This window comes from Plecotus auritus, assembly GCF_963455305.1.
Source record: "Plecotus auritus genome assembly, chromosome: 4".
In the NCBI taxonomy this organism is placed as follows: domain Eukaryota; kingdom Metazoa; phylum Chordata; class Mammalia; order Chiroptera; family Vespertilionidae; genus Plecotus; species Plecotus auritus.
Genome location: NC_137775.1, coordinates 162,495,897 through 162,511,776, shown reverse-complemented (window position 1 = coordinate 162,511,776; position 15,880 = coordinate 162,495,897). Strand labels below are relative to the sequence as shown.

At 37.2% G+C, this 15,880-nt stretch overlaps 1 protein-coding gene across 4 annotated transcripts in view; it reads right to left on the bottom strand.

The window, feature by feature from the left end:
- CDK14 (cyclin dependent kinase 14) overlaps positions 1–15,880 on the bottom strand; it is a 553,499-nt gene that overhangs the window by 258,661 nt on the left and 278,958 nt on the right. The window lies entirely within an intron of this gene.

The following is a 15,880-nucleotide window of genomic DNA, read 5'->3' as shown; positions in this document are numbered from 1 at the left end:
CAGAATAACACTGAGAACACCCTGAACATTCTTCATGTTGTTATTTAAAAATATAAAAGAAGTCATATGATCTTATATGACTTCAAGATGAATTATTTTTAAGTATACAGACTCAATAGAAATGCCAGTGTTACAATATCAGTCAATCTGATGACCATATTGAGCTACTTGTGCAAGCATAAATCAATCTTCTCAAATTACAAAGGGGTAATGAGACCTGTACTGTCTACTTCAAAGGATTATAAGGATGAGAGCTATGAAATCACTTCATTAACCATAATGGGCTGCTATTAGTAGTAGTAGTAGAAATGACAGAGGTTTAAAACAATTTAATTTCCTAAAAGCAATCTAATGTCAAGTGCTTCAAATAACATTTCAATGATTCAACTACTAGAATGCTTTCAAATGTTGAATTCAACATTCAAAAATAAAAATGCTTCAGACACTGGAATCTAGAATGACTATAACATCTTGTACTAGGCAAATTGCTCACCCTTTTTTCAATATTGTACAGCACAGATGCCCATATCCAAAGTAGATCACAGACACATCACTCACAAAGAAGGCGAAATAAGCCATTCAAGTGACTAAGTTTGCTGTTATAGTCACAAAATGTAGGGTACTGATATTTTCAGGGGAAGGAAGACTGCATGCTACAAAAGCGCTAAACTTATAAATTTGCTAAGGAAACTACAACCTACCATGATCTTAAATCATTCCTTTTAACAATCGATGCCCACCTTTTTTTGAACTTTACAAGTGTATTCCTTAATGTATGCATATTTCCAGTTGTGTGTTTTTCTTTTGAGATTTTGAAGACTGGTCAAATGAACTCTGACATCAAATCTAATTTCAAAAAAACTGCCACATAAATCTTAGAAAACAAGTTATAGAGGTCCTGTATTTTTTTCTCATAAACTAATTTCACTATTTTACAGAGAATCAAACCTCTGAAGACTGAAAAATCAATGTGCCATTTTTCATTCAGATTTCTGCATTACCTGACAAGGTAAAAATAATTTCTGCAGGGAGATCTACCCTAGGAGACCATATGCTTTGACATGGGACAGAAGTCATGTTCTTTCTAGTAGTGTTCAAGGTTTACTCATTTCTTTAGTAAGATGTACACTAAGGTGTAATTACATTTTCAACGAAGACTGACTTTCCTTGTGGTTCACAAAATTTCCTTATCTCCCCTAATGAAACATTTGGCAGAAGCATTCTGTTTATGAGGAGAAAATGCATAATACCAGTAGATTCTTGGTTAGTTCTGCCACTTAAAAATTAACAAAGTATAATTTTCTTTTCAAAGAATGACATTGGTACTGCAAATCTATCAGAAACAGTTTTATCACAAGAATGATTCCCTTTTATTAAGTCATCCTTAGTCCCTTCAACAGGAAAGCTAAACTGAATGGCTCTGTGATAGTAATATTTTAACATCTGAACTACAAACCACAAAAAGATTTTAACATTGATTTGTAGATAATTACTTTTAAAATCTTACCTTGCCCAGTAATTATACTTCAAAATAGACAAATGATAATGTCCGTAAAATATATAAGACAATTATTTAAAATTTAGATCATTTTAAAAAGTTCATTAGTTCCTGGGCATCTCTGAATAACAATAACTAATATCCAAAATGACTGTAAGGAAAGTTTAGAGTAGGACTGCAAGAACAATGCTAGCTTCATTTACCACTGTATACTCAGCCATGAACACAGTGCTGGGTATACAGTAGGCACTCAATAAAAATCTGTCGAATGAACTATTACATAATATTCCATATTATATTCTTCTTCAAGAAAGCAAAAAAAGATCCTGGCCAGTGTAGCTCAGTTGGCTGGAGCATCCTCTCATGCACCAAAAGGTACCATGCACCAAAAGGTTGTTGGGTTCAGTTCCTGGTCAGGGCATATATCTAGGCTGTGGGTTCGGCCCCAATTGGGACACATATGTAAGGCAACCAGTGTTCGATGTTTCTCTCATACATTGATGTCTCTCTCTCTCTCTCAAATCAGTAAAACATATCCTCGGGTGAGGAGTAAAAATTTTTTTTAAAAGTACATTTTAGGGGGAAAAATCATGTTAAAAATAGGTAACATTTAGAATACTTAAACCTGACTGGTTAATAATAAACATGACATTTATGTGAACTGCCTATAAGCTAGGCACTGTTCTTAAATGATTTATAAGTATTACATTATTTAATTCTTTAAACAAATGAAGAAAATTAAGGTACAGAGAGTTTCAGTAACTCACCCAAGGATACAAGATTTGTAAACAGCAGAGGCAGGGTTCAAACTCGGGCATCTGGCTCCACAACATGCACCCTAACCATTCTGGGAGAGTTTACTTTATCCTGTCTTTTCACGTGGGTATATTTGCTTCCACGTAAAAAGTGATCTCTTTCAGACTTCAGTGCTTTTACTAAGTACCTCTGTACAGCTCCACCTGCCTGGAGATGTGTACTGTTTATTTCCAAGTGTGGAGAAGGTCAGATTTGAACAGAGGAGTCCTCCCCCTGGGAGGCAGTAAGAGCATTTCTCAGCTACTGCCCAGCCCAGCTGAGTCCTCAGGGGAACACTGATAAAGCCAATTCAGCCTTCATCTGCCCACAGGGCTTCTCAATACTTTGGTTTAGCCCACGAATATAATTAGAGAGGTGGTTCTTTCTACTTCATAAATTACCAAGGCTCCATCCCAACTTATATTTCCAACAGGCTTCCTACAGGTGCTCTGAGCATCATTCTTTTTATTGTTTCCTGCGGTTTTCTCAAGACCAGTGTTTGGGACTGAATGATAGCTAATTCTGGACCCCACCACCCTGACAAGGATCTCACTGTTGAGCTGACAGAGAGGTCACTTTGAGCGGACATCACGTTTGGGAAACTAAGACTATGCAGGTGCTAAATGGGTCCACACCCGTTTAGTCTAATGGGTACTACACTAGGGCTCTAGAGATGTGGGTAATAATAATTAACACATCACTGACTACATAACAGGCCCAATGTTAAGTTATTTTCCATCTCTGGGCCCAAGTATGTACATTTTTAAGATGAGGGTTTGAACTAGATAATCTCAAAGGTTCCTTCAAAATCCAGACAAAATCTAAAATAAAAAAGTTCTAAAAATGTGAATATAATTGGTTTTCTTTTTCTCTTATACAATTATAACATATTATTTCAATTTTCCCATCATAGATTTGCTGCCTTTATCCTGGAACAACAACAACACACAAACCTTTCCCAATGATATGATTCTATCAACAGTGTATGATGACTCCAACAGTAATATCACATCCTGCTTCCTATTCTTTGAGCAAATGCTTACATATCATACTTATTTTGTGCTATTCTTGTAATATTAATATTAGTGATTTTTATTAGGTAGTCCCACCTTATTTTAAGTAGATTGAGAGCTTACTGGTAATTTTTCAGAAACCATCAAAACCACCTGATACCGAAATCTTCCAACTTTCCTTATGCCTCTCTTTATGCCTCTGTTGCCACCCGCTGCTCCCCATTTTATGACTTCCAGGAGGTTCCAAGCACAGTTTCCACATCTACTATCAGCTGGTCACTATTTCACACAACAGATTTCATTAGCTAGTAACTCTACTCCAAAACTGGAATAAAATACTCCAATCTGCATTTTATATCAGCATTCTTCCAGATTAAAAATCAGAATGTCAAATAACTTGGCAGATATTTAATAGAGAGATCTCCTATTTTTAAAGTTTGAATTTTTGCAAAAAGTTATATTATTTTAGATGTGTCAGTTTGATTATGCATATCAAGGATATTTTTATAGTATGTGACAAAATAAACAGATTGTTTTTCAGACATGTATCTAAAATTCCTAAATCATGCCCAGCCTGTGTGGTTCAATGGTTGAGTGTCAACACATGAACCAGAAGGTTAAGTTTTGATTCCCAGTCAGGGAACATGCCCGGGTTGCGGACTCAATCCCCAGTAGGGGACATGCAGGAGGCAGCCAATCAATGATTCTCCCTCATCATTGATGCTTCTATCTCTCTATCTTCCTCTCTGGGAGGGGGGTGAGGACATTTGCCAGGATGTAGGGGAGGCTGGGGGAAGGTCAATTGGGGAAGAAAAGGAGACATATGTACTACTACTTGTAATACTTTAAACAATAATAAAAAAATAAAAATAATTAATTAAAAATAAACATTTTTAAAAATATTTAATGCAAAAAATTCCTAAATCAGCACAGATTATGTCCTAATTTTTTATTTTTTATTTCCTATTCATTAAAATGAAAAAAAGTCCCAGCTTCCTATGTTTATCTATTACAACAGAAAAAATATCATTCAAGGTGAGAGAAATCTTTTAAAATATTACTATTAATACACACTACTTCAAAAGTAAACCAACATATATGGCATTAAAAAAACAGAGACAAAGCAGGAAAGCAAACTAATATTAAACTAATACTATTTAAAGTGGGGGGTAGTGGGAAGTATCAAAATCACAAATTTTTCCACTATGTCTTACTTTCAGAATTTATAGCCTATCTCAGATTTCCCATAGATGCTGGTCAGTTTTTCTTGCTTCTAGTAACAATTTTAGAAAACGTGCCTTAGACTACAAAGATTCACTGTCTCCAAGCTTCTAGTATAAAACAGGCACATGAATGGATGGATCAGGAGAGACTGGTTTTGGCTGGTTTACAATGTGGCCTTTTGGAAGAAGATAAAGAGCAGGAGATGAAGGAAGATCCATGAATAAGGAAAATTAGTGAATTGCTAAATTCTAATCAACCTTGTACACTTACCTGCAGGTTAATGAAACTCATGTTCCAGTGTAATCATTGTCATCTTGACTAGCACCTGTTACATAATTCTAAGGTTCATTTCAATGCAATTCTTGCTAGCATCACCTATATTTCTTCTATCTGGACATCACTGCCAGCACTGAAGGTCCCAGTCATCCCCTATACAGATTTCTTAAGAGAATATATTGGTATATTTCAACTCACAACCTGCATCATCTATCTGACTTACTGCCAACTATATTGCCCTCATGTTGTATAAGAAAAAAAATTTGCATATGGAAATCCCTTTGCCCAGAAGGTTTCCACTGGCAGTGGAGAATAAGACAATCAGCCCTATTTGTAGCAGTTTGTTCTGCATTTAAAATGTTTCATTACTTCACATTCATGATATGACTAAAAATGAATGAACTATGCTTTGAATTTCCTCATTTCCATGGAGTTTGAAGTTGCCATACTTAGCAATCAACCCCTTGCTTCAATCTGTTTATTGGTGACTGAACAGAGATTTCAATCTGTTTATTGGTGACTGAACAGAGATTTCTCACAGAACAGAATAAGTATATTAGATGCAGTTCATATATCTCCTTCTTGTTCCCATTTACAGCTTTAAAACAATCCATATAGATGAGTTTTTTATAAGATTTTTAGAACAGTGAAACTCTTCTGTATAATACTATAATGCCAAATAAATTACGTCATTATAACTCATCAAAACCCATAGAATGCACAACACCATGAGTGAACCCTAATGTAAAGTAAGGACTTTGGGTGGTGCTGACATTGATTATAATAAATAGTAGAGGTCGCACTGGTGGGGTCCCTCTGGGTGGCCTGCAGTCCAATGCTGCCTGCAGCTCCTACCTGCCGCTCCTGCTCATCCTGGCCCCACTGTGCCTGCCACAGGCTCGCGCCCAATCAGTCCCAATTGATCCCGAAAGGCTCCTGCTGCTACAGCAGCGCTCACCAGCCATGAGCCCTGAGTCTGGCGCCCTCCCAAGGGGAGTGGCCTGCGGGATCAGGCTGAAACCGGCTGACATCCCCCGAGGGGTCCTGGATTGCAAGAGGGCACAGGACAGGCTGAGGGACCACACTGGTGAACGATCCAGCTGGGGAGGGACCGAAAGAGGGCTCCCGGCCTGCTCAGTCCTAATAGGCCGGACCCCAGCAGCAAGCTAACCTACCAGTCGGAGCATCTGCCCCCTGGTGGCCAGTGCACATCATAGCAAGCGGTTGAGCAGTGTTAGCATATCATTAGCCTACTACACTTTGATTGGTTGTTCTGCCATTTGGTCTATTTGCATAGTACCCTTTTATTATATAGGATACCACTTTGATGGGGGATGGTGATAATAGGGAAAGGCTATAAATGTGTGGGTGCAGGGAACCTATGGGAATTCTCTAGTTACTGCTCAATTTTACAATAAATCTAAAATTACTCTTAAAGATAAAGTCTATTTAAAAGGAGAAACAGAAGTAACAAACAATCCCACAGAAATACAAAGGATTATGAAAAAATACTATGAACAACTCTATTCCAACAAAATGGACAACCTAGATAAAATGGACATATTTTTAGAAAAATACAAGCTCCACAAACTCAATCAGGAAGAATAAAATAACCTGAATAGGCCGATAACCACCGAAGACATTGAAGCAGTGATCAAAAATCTTCCAGCAAACAGAAGCCCTGGTCTGGAAGGCTTTACAGGGGAGTTCTACCAAGCATTCAAAGAAGAACTAAAACCTATCCTGCTCAGACTATTCCAAAAAGTTCAAAAGGAAGCAACACTTCCAAGCTCTTTCTATGAAGCCAGCATCACCCTAATTCCAAAACCAGATAAAGACATCACAAAAAAAGAGAACTACAGGCCAATACCCTTGATGAATATAGATGCTAAAATCCTCAACAAAATTCTAGCAAATCGGATCCAGCATTACATTAGAAAGATCATACACCATGACCAAGGGGGATTTATACCGGGGATGCAAGGCTAGTACAATACCCACAAATCAATAAATGTGATACATCACATAAACATATTGAGAGACAAAAATCACATAATCATATCAACTGATGCAGAAAAAGCATTTGACAAAATCCGACACCCTTTCTTGATAAAAACTCTCAGCAAAGTGGGAATAGAAGGATCATACCTGAACATAATAAAAGCCTTATATGACAAACCTATAGCCAACATCATACTCAATGGGCAAAAAGTAAACTCATTTCCCCCAAAAACAGGAACAGACAGGGATGCTCACTTTCATCACTCCTGTTCTATATAGTACTGGAAGTGCTAGCCATAGCAACCAGACCAGAAGAAGAAATAAAAGGCATCCAAATTGGAAAAGTAGAAGTAAAACTGTCCTTATTCGCAGATGACATGATACTGTACACAGAAAACCCCAAAGACTCCATTCCATCAAAAAACTACTAGACCTAATAAATGAATTTGACAATGTAGAAGGATACAAAATTAACGCCCAGAAATCTATGGCCTTTTTATACACCAATAATGAACTCACAGAAAGAGAAACTAAAAAAAATAATCCCATTTACCATTGTACTAAAAAAATTAAGATACCTAGGAACAAACTTAACTAAGGAGGTAAAAGACCTGTACTCGGAAAACTATAGGATACTGAAAAAAGAGATAGAGGAAGACATAAACAAATGAAAGAACATACCATGTTCATGGATTGGTAGAATCAACATCATTAAAATGTCCATACTGCCCTAACCGGTTTGGCTCAGTGGATAGAGCATCAGCCTGCGGACTGAAAGGTCCCAGGTTCAATTCCAGTCAAGGGCATGTACCTTGTTGTGGGCACATCCCCAGTAGGGAGGTGTGCAGGAGGCAGCTGATCGATGTTTCTCTCTCATCGATGTTTCTAACTCTCTCTCCCTCTCCCTTCCTCTCTGTAAAAAAAATCAATAAAATATATTTTAAAAAAATAAAATAAGCCAAAACCGGTTTGGCTCAGTGGATAGAGCGTCAGCCTGCGGACTGAAAGGTCCCAGGTTCGATTCCGGTCAAGGGCATGTAACTTGGTTGTGGGCACATCCCCAGTGGGAGGTGTGCAGGAGGCAGCTGATCGATGTTTCTCTCTCATCGATGTTTCTGACTATCTATCACTCTTCCTTCCTCTCTGTAAAAAATCAATAAAATATATTTTTTTAAAAAAATAATAAAATAAAATAAATAAAAAATAAAATAAAATGTCCATACTACCCAAAACAATCTACAGATTCAATGCAATCCCCATTAAAATACGAATGGCATATTTCAAAGATCTAGAACAAACTCTCCAAAAATTCATCTGGAATAAAAAAAGACCCCGAATAGCCACAGCAATCCTGAGAAAGAAGAACAAAATTGGAGGGATCACAATACCAGATATCAAGCTATATTAGCAAGCCACAGTTCTCAAAACTGCTTGGTACTGGCACAAGAATAGACATATGGACAAATGGAACAGAACAGAGAACCCAGAATTCAACCCAGGCCATTATGCTCAATTAATATTTGACAAAGGAGGCAAGAGCATACAATGGAGTCAAGACAGTCTCTTCAATAAATGGTGTTGGGAAATTTGCTCAGATACATGCAAAAAAATGAAACTAGATCATCAACTTACACCATACACAAAAACAAACTCAAAATGGCTAAAGGACTTAAATGTAAGACAGGAAACCATAAAAATCCTACAAGACTCCATAGGCAGCAAAATAGCAGACATATGTCGTAGCAATATCTTTACTGACACAGCTCCTATGGCAATGGAGACTAAGAAAAAAATAAACAAATGGGACTATATCAAAATAAAAAGCTTCTGCACAGCAAAAGAAACCATCAACAAAACAAGAAAGCCCACTGCATGGGAGAACATATTTGCCAATGCTATTTCAGATAAGGGTTTAATCTCCAAAATTTACGGAGAACTCACACAATTTAACAAAAGGAAGATAAACAATCCAATCAAAAAATGGGCAAAGGACCTAAGTAGACACTTTTCGAAAGAGGACATACAGAAGGCCCAGAGACACAGGAATACATGCTCAAAGTCAAGAATCATCCGAGAGATGCAAATCAAAACAATGAGAAACGACCTCAGACCTGTCAGAATGGCTATCATCAACAAATGACAAGTGCTCGTGAGGATGTGGAGAAAAAGTAACCCTCCTGCACTGCTGGTGGGAATGAAAACTGGTGAAGCCACTGTGGAAGACAGTATGGAGTTTCCTAAAAAAGTTAAAAATGGAACTCCCATTTGACCCACTTCTAGGATTATATCCCAAGAAACCAGAAACACCAATCAAAAAGGATATATGTACCTCTGTGTTCATAGCAGCCCAATTTACAATAACTAAGATTTGGAAACAACCTAAGTGCCCATCTGCAGATGAGTGGATTAAAAAACTGTGGTACATCTACACATTGAATACTACGCCGCTATAAAAAAGAAGGAACTTTTACCATTTGCAACAGCATGGATGGAACTGGAGAGCATTATGCTAAGCAAAATAAGCCAGTGGGATAAAAATAAATATCACATGATCTCACTCATATGTGGGACATAATGATCAACATAATGTGATGAACAAAAATAGATCCAGAGACAAATGGCAGGGCAGGTAGGTGGGGTGGTTAGAGAGCAACCAAAGGACTTGTATGCATGCATATTAGCATAACCCATGGACACAGGCACTGGGGCGGTGGGGGCTTGCCTGGGGTGGGAATGGTTGGGGGGGGGCATCAATTGGGGAAAAAGGAGACATATGCATAACTTAAGATAATAAAAAAAATGGAACTCCCATTTGACCCAGTGATCCCACTTCTAGGAATATATCCCAAGAAACTAGAAACACCAATCAGAAAGGATATATGCACCCCTATGTTCATAGCAGCACAATTTATAATAGCTAAGATTTGGAAACAGCCTAAGTGCCCATCAGCAGATGAGTGGATTAAAAAACTATGGTACATCTACACAATGGAATATTACGCTGCTATAAAAAGGAGGTAACTCCTACCATTTGCAACAGCATGGATGGACCTGGAGAGCATTATGCTAAACTAAATAAGTCAGTTGGAGAAAAGATAAATACCACATGATCTCACTCACTTCGGAATATAATGAACAACATAAACTGATGAACAAAAACAGATCCAAAGACAGTGAAGCATCGATCAGACCGTCAAACCTCAGAGGGAAGGCAGGGGAGGGTGGGGGTAAGAGGGAGAGATCAACTAAAGAACTTGTATGCATACATATCAGCATAAACAATGGACACAGACACCAAGGGGGTGAGGCCATGTGCGGGGGTGGGGGAGAGTAATGGGGGGATAAGGATACATATGTAATACCTTAATAAAGAAAAAAATAAAAATAAATAAAAGGAGAAACAAAAAACCTCATATATGCAATACATTAACGTACCTGGGAAAAGTTACATCATGATAACACAAAACGGAATACTTGAATGTCATCATTATTGCTCTGAATGTAAGAAAACTTTTGAGGGCAGGAGTGGAATATTAAATATTTAAATAATGAGGCTAAGTGATGATTGCATGATCAGAGAAAAGAAGTTTCCTTTCAAAAGGGTTACCACATTGTTAAAATTATGAGTCAAAGGAAATAACTTTGTCTAGTTCACATGTCACTCAAAATTATTTCTAACAGGTAATCTTGATAATCTGGTAGATTTTAAGATATGTACATTTTTATTTGGGGTTTAATGAAGTCTTGAAAAATTAGGGGGGGTATTGTTTTCTTTGGCTCATACTATAGCATCAATTATTCTAAAAATATTCTTCAGTTTTCAGATTTGTATAAAAGCATCTTCCTGAACTTTGCATTAAATTGTTCTAAGGGTCTTTTTAAAAGTAGAGTGATATAAAAAAAAGTAGAGTGATACCTCATTGGATAATAAAGATATTTTTGCTAATAGAAAATATACTTTCAAACAATGGACAAAGCAACATTGACTCTTACAGGCCATAACGAATGGAATTTATAATTAGGGTTTCAATGGTGAGTTTTATATGCTAATTATTAAAAAATAGTTATAAAGGTCTATACTTTGGGGACTAACAGGCTTTGACTCAGAGACTTTATATTTATCAAACTGACAAATTCTTCTCTGCATCTGAAGGCACCTGATTTCCTTGTTTTCTACATGAATTCTGAGAGGTACATTACAAACAAACCCTGCACTCCCCATGGCCTCTAGAGTTATATCTCTGATGTGTTCTGCAAATTAATCTAAAATGTGATTCGCGATCATTTCCTTTCTCAAATTAAGACCAGGAACAGCCTGAAGGAGGAAAATACCAACATTAGGACAGTAATATTTTAGACTTCTGGTGCGAAAGAGACCAGTGTAATTGTACTTGATTAAAACCACTGAACTATTTAACTTCATTCCTACATTAGGAAAGTCAGTGAAATAAGCCAAGACCTTAAATGCTTAAATTACAGAGTTGTCACTGTCTCCTTTTTACAGGGGCAAATTTAACCCAGCTGTCTTTCCATAGAGCAAAAAAAATAGCAGAGAGATGGCTGGGCAATGTAGATGATACCATCATCATCTTGCAAGAATTGCAGGAAACTGTAACCCTATGGACACATCTATTTTGTTTTAATCTCACCTACATGAAAAATATCTTTACATTTCCATACTACCATACTGCAAACGAACATCAATTTCTCAGTGAATTTATTTATGCATTTACTTGTCATACCTCGTTAATTTTCTTTTAATGTGATCACAATGCATATCACAAAAGCATGGCTCTCATCTATTTGAATTTCCAGAAGCTAGAATAAAAAATTAGATTCTAGGGAGAGATGGTATAGCATTGATTCTAGATTCAATGGACTGATTTTTATCCACCAGTGAAAATCTGGTTATCAGAAAATAAGTTAATAATTTCGGAAATGTACAACATAAAAAACCAGCACTGAAAAGGGTCTTAGAAAGTGTCGGTTCAATGCTTTTATTTTTCAGTTGGGGAGCCTAAGGCTTAGAGGAGATAAATGACTTCTTGAACGTCAGGAGCTAATTACCAACAGAGCCGGGTCTCCTAATTCAATGCTCAATACACTTTGTTCTCAACAACAGTACAATTAGACAACCATTAAAGGTCTGCAGAGTAGGAGATTCAGATCTTATACACCTTTTGTGCATGTTCACATTCACTCAGTGACATTTATTTCTGCAGCCTGTGGTTACAAGCACAGTAAATACCAAACAGGTGCGGAAGAGCTGCAAGGCAACTCTGAGGCTCGACACTATCAAAGTCATCAAATTTCATTTATGCTCTGGACTGTGCCCAGCCAGCACGGCACTGATGAAGGGAAAATTCATTTGTCGACTAATGGTTTGCCAAAATAATTCAAGTGGAAACTAGTAAATGCAGATGAGTCTTCGTCTTTACATGAATACTCACTGTAGTCATGCATATTTTTGGTTCATTCAAACAATATTTGCTAAGCACCTACTATGTGCTAAGCATGGCTCTAGACATGGCACAGACAGGAGTGAGCAAGAAAGGCCAAGGACCTATCTTCAAGAAACCGACAAGTAGCAGAATCAAAAAATAAATGATAAACAAATGGACTGTAAGTGCTAATGAAGTAGTTAAACTGGATGACAGTCATGAAAAAGGTTTGATTTTTGGACAGGTGGCCTCTTTGAACAAGGTGACATCTGATCTATGACCTGTCTGATGAGAAAGTGACAGCCACAATGAGAAGCAAAGGGGAAGGCTGAGTAAGAGGCTCTGGTATGGGAACAAGTCTGGGGTTATTGCACAACAGTAGGTAAGAAGGAGCAAGGTGGTAAAGACATCCACTGGGTAAGAGACTTGAAATGTTCTTTTCTCAAAGATAACAGAAAGACGAACCCCTCTTTAGAAATGAGTCTGAATGCCTCTGCATAGTTTATTATTTCACTGTGTACAGGCAGGACCGACCTCTGCATTAGGAAAGCCATAGTGACTCTAAGTCATGTGTAACTTACTTTTACAAACTGGGTATAGAAAATGCGCCTCAGGTAGGTGCTTAAATGTGACTTTGCTCACAAGAAAAAAATAGTTACAGCATTTTGACCACTTGGGATTCAGACATGCCCTTTGTTTAAACCTTAATGGGTCACAGATACATTATCATGTGCTTTAGCTTGGCCAGCAGGTAAAATCTAGACGTACTAAGGTTAAATTCACTCATTACTATTGAATTAGTCAAATGATAAAAATTCTTTCAAATAAGTGCTGCTATTTTTTTCCTGGTATTAGTGCACGTTATTTACATAGCATGAGTGTTGTATGCAGAAAATTGCACATACATATGTGCAATGATCAATAATTTATCAGGAATTAGGCAGCTCTGTAAGGTAACATGTCTATGCATATAAATACAAAGACCCTGGGCCACCTAAGGTTGAAGGATATGGACCAAGTACCTGAATTCCAGCTTTGCAACCACCGAACCTATGTGCTCAAGCCTGGCAACATCCTAACCCTGTCTGAATCTCATGCCTCTCTCAAAAATATAGGTTCCCACCCCTTACTAAGTTGACGAGACAATGAAACGAAAATATCTAAGTGTCTGGCATAAAGAATAAACTCAATACAATTCAGCGTGTTTCTCTCATTTCCCCGATGTATTTCCCTAATAAAGGTAGTAGCATTTACAATATGGGAACAATTATCACACAGATTTCATTGGTCTATTTTAATGAAAATGTTGTGGTATTTTTCACATACAAGAAGGAGGTAGGACAAAGGAACTGTTTCTAAAGCTCTTCATACATCAAACTCTGAATTAAGACCTAGTTTTCTAACTGTTCCACTGCCTGGCATCATTCCATTTTGATTGTCTAGTTTCTCTGCAGTTTCCACTGTGCTTCCTTCATCTCAGACACAAACACATGCCCAAGTACAGTAAATCACAGTTAATTGCATGTCTTAAATTAAAAGGCAAAATAATGCACAATTAATTGGGGGGAAATTGTCAGTTGGTGAATGCATCTCGCTCATTATACTTCATGCACAGGATGCACACCAAGTGTGTGTTCCCGGCAAGAAGGTTCAGTCCCTGACAGTGAGGGGAGGGGCATGGCACAGCCTCTCTGTAGTGCAATCTGGGCTGAGGAATTACATGCTCTAAAACACTCAACATTGCACGGGCAGCACACACAGCTTTCTCTGCAAGGGTGGCCCATATAGGACTGTGTATCATAGTGAATAAGTAGAAAAAACTAGAATTTTAGCTGATATAGATGGAATAAAGAGACTGAGCTTTGGCCAGTAAGAGAAAATCCTTAGATATGAATTTCTCATATTTGGTAATATGAGAAAGTGTTCATAACATATTCTTATGTGAAAATGACTTACAAAAAATAGGTTTGAGATGTATGTTTTTTAAACTCCGATTATTTAATAGTACTTTTTAAAATATATATATATATATTTTATTGATTTCTAGAGAGAGAGGAAGGGAGAGGATATGAGAGAGAAACACGAATTGGCTGCCTCTTGCACACCTCTGACTGGAGATTGAACCCGCAACCAGGTCAAGTGCCCGGACCAGGAATCGAGCCTGCAACCCGTCCGTGCATGGGACAATGCCCTACCAACTGAGCGACATTGGCCAAGGCGATAAGTTTGGTTTTTGAGGATTTATCACAGCTGGAAGAAGTAAGAAAAGAGAGAAGGAGAAAGGCACTTGGAAAAGACACAACAAAAATGTTCATATTTGTTATCTCTGAGTTGTTTATACTTCCTAAATTTTCTCAAAAACTTTCTAAGTTGTTTAAAATTATATTTCAACTTATATCTGAGTCTGATATTATAAAATACCTGTTTTAAAGAACCATAAGAATCCTTTAAAATAAATGTAACTGTTATAGTAAAAATATCATCTGAAAATTTAAAAATAACCCCCAGTAAACATCTACATACAATTCTATTATAGCCTTGGTTATACAGAAAAGACCAATTTTGTAAAAATGTATTTTTAAAATATTAAGAAAACCATGTTCAATAAAATTGAATGTTTAATACAATAATTTGTTCTAACATATACCTTATAGTATATTAACACACCAAAGAAAATCACTATAAATCCTTATTAATTTACTGATACTGACAAACTACAAATAAGTTCACAGCAAATTCAATAACCTTGAATGTGAGGAACTGCAAATCTTCTTTCCTCCCATCGACTCTCCCATTATTTTCTACCCTGTCATAGAAAGACCCAGTATTGTTCTGATGCTAAAATCTGCAATAAACAACACACACACACACACGCACACATACACACACACATCATAATTTTTATCAAACCACATGAGGACAAATAACAAACTTTTGCAAAACACAAATGCTAACTTTTGTTGTACTGCAGATTTAGAAGAATACACAACACCCAACAGAGTAGGTTCATTCCAAAGTTATTAAATAGTCTACTAACCTTGAAATAAGAAATAAACATTGCCTGCTTTCTTTTATTTTTCAGGAGGGGTGGGGGCAGAGTGAGAAAATATAATCATATTTCAGCAAAAGCCCATATCTCAACCTCAGGCATTTTTATATCCCAAGGGTAATATTTCCATTCTATTCTTAATGGAACAAATTTCTAATCAGAATATGTATTCAAAAATAATTGAGGCAATGCCATGTCAACACATCATGCTGCCATCAGCATTCCCTGGTGCTAGGAATCAACTCAGCAGGCTCTCTGGTGTGACAGAGAGCGGGCAATGCAGAAATGTCAGACTTGGTGAAGGGAGGGGAGTGAGCGAGGATGATGCAACCACTTTGCCTCTCTTCCGTTGCTCAAGAAGGTGTTTGGAAGAAAGCTTCTATGCTGGAAGTTGACAACCTTCAATTGTTTAAGGAAAAGATGACTTCAAAGGGGTCCAGACAGGACCTCAACTTTCCAATCAGAATCAGTGTCAACTTTTACAAAATTATTGAGAATTTCTAAAACAACAGTCACTTCCAAAAAGGTTAATGCTACCCCTAGATTTTTAAATTATTAAAACCTCAGGCACCGCATACTATGG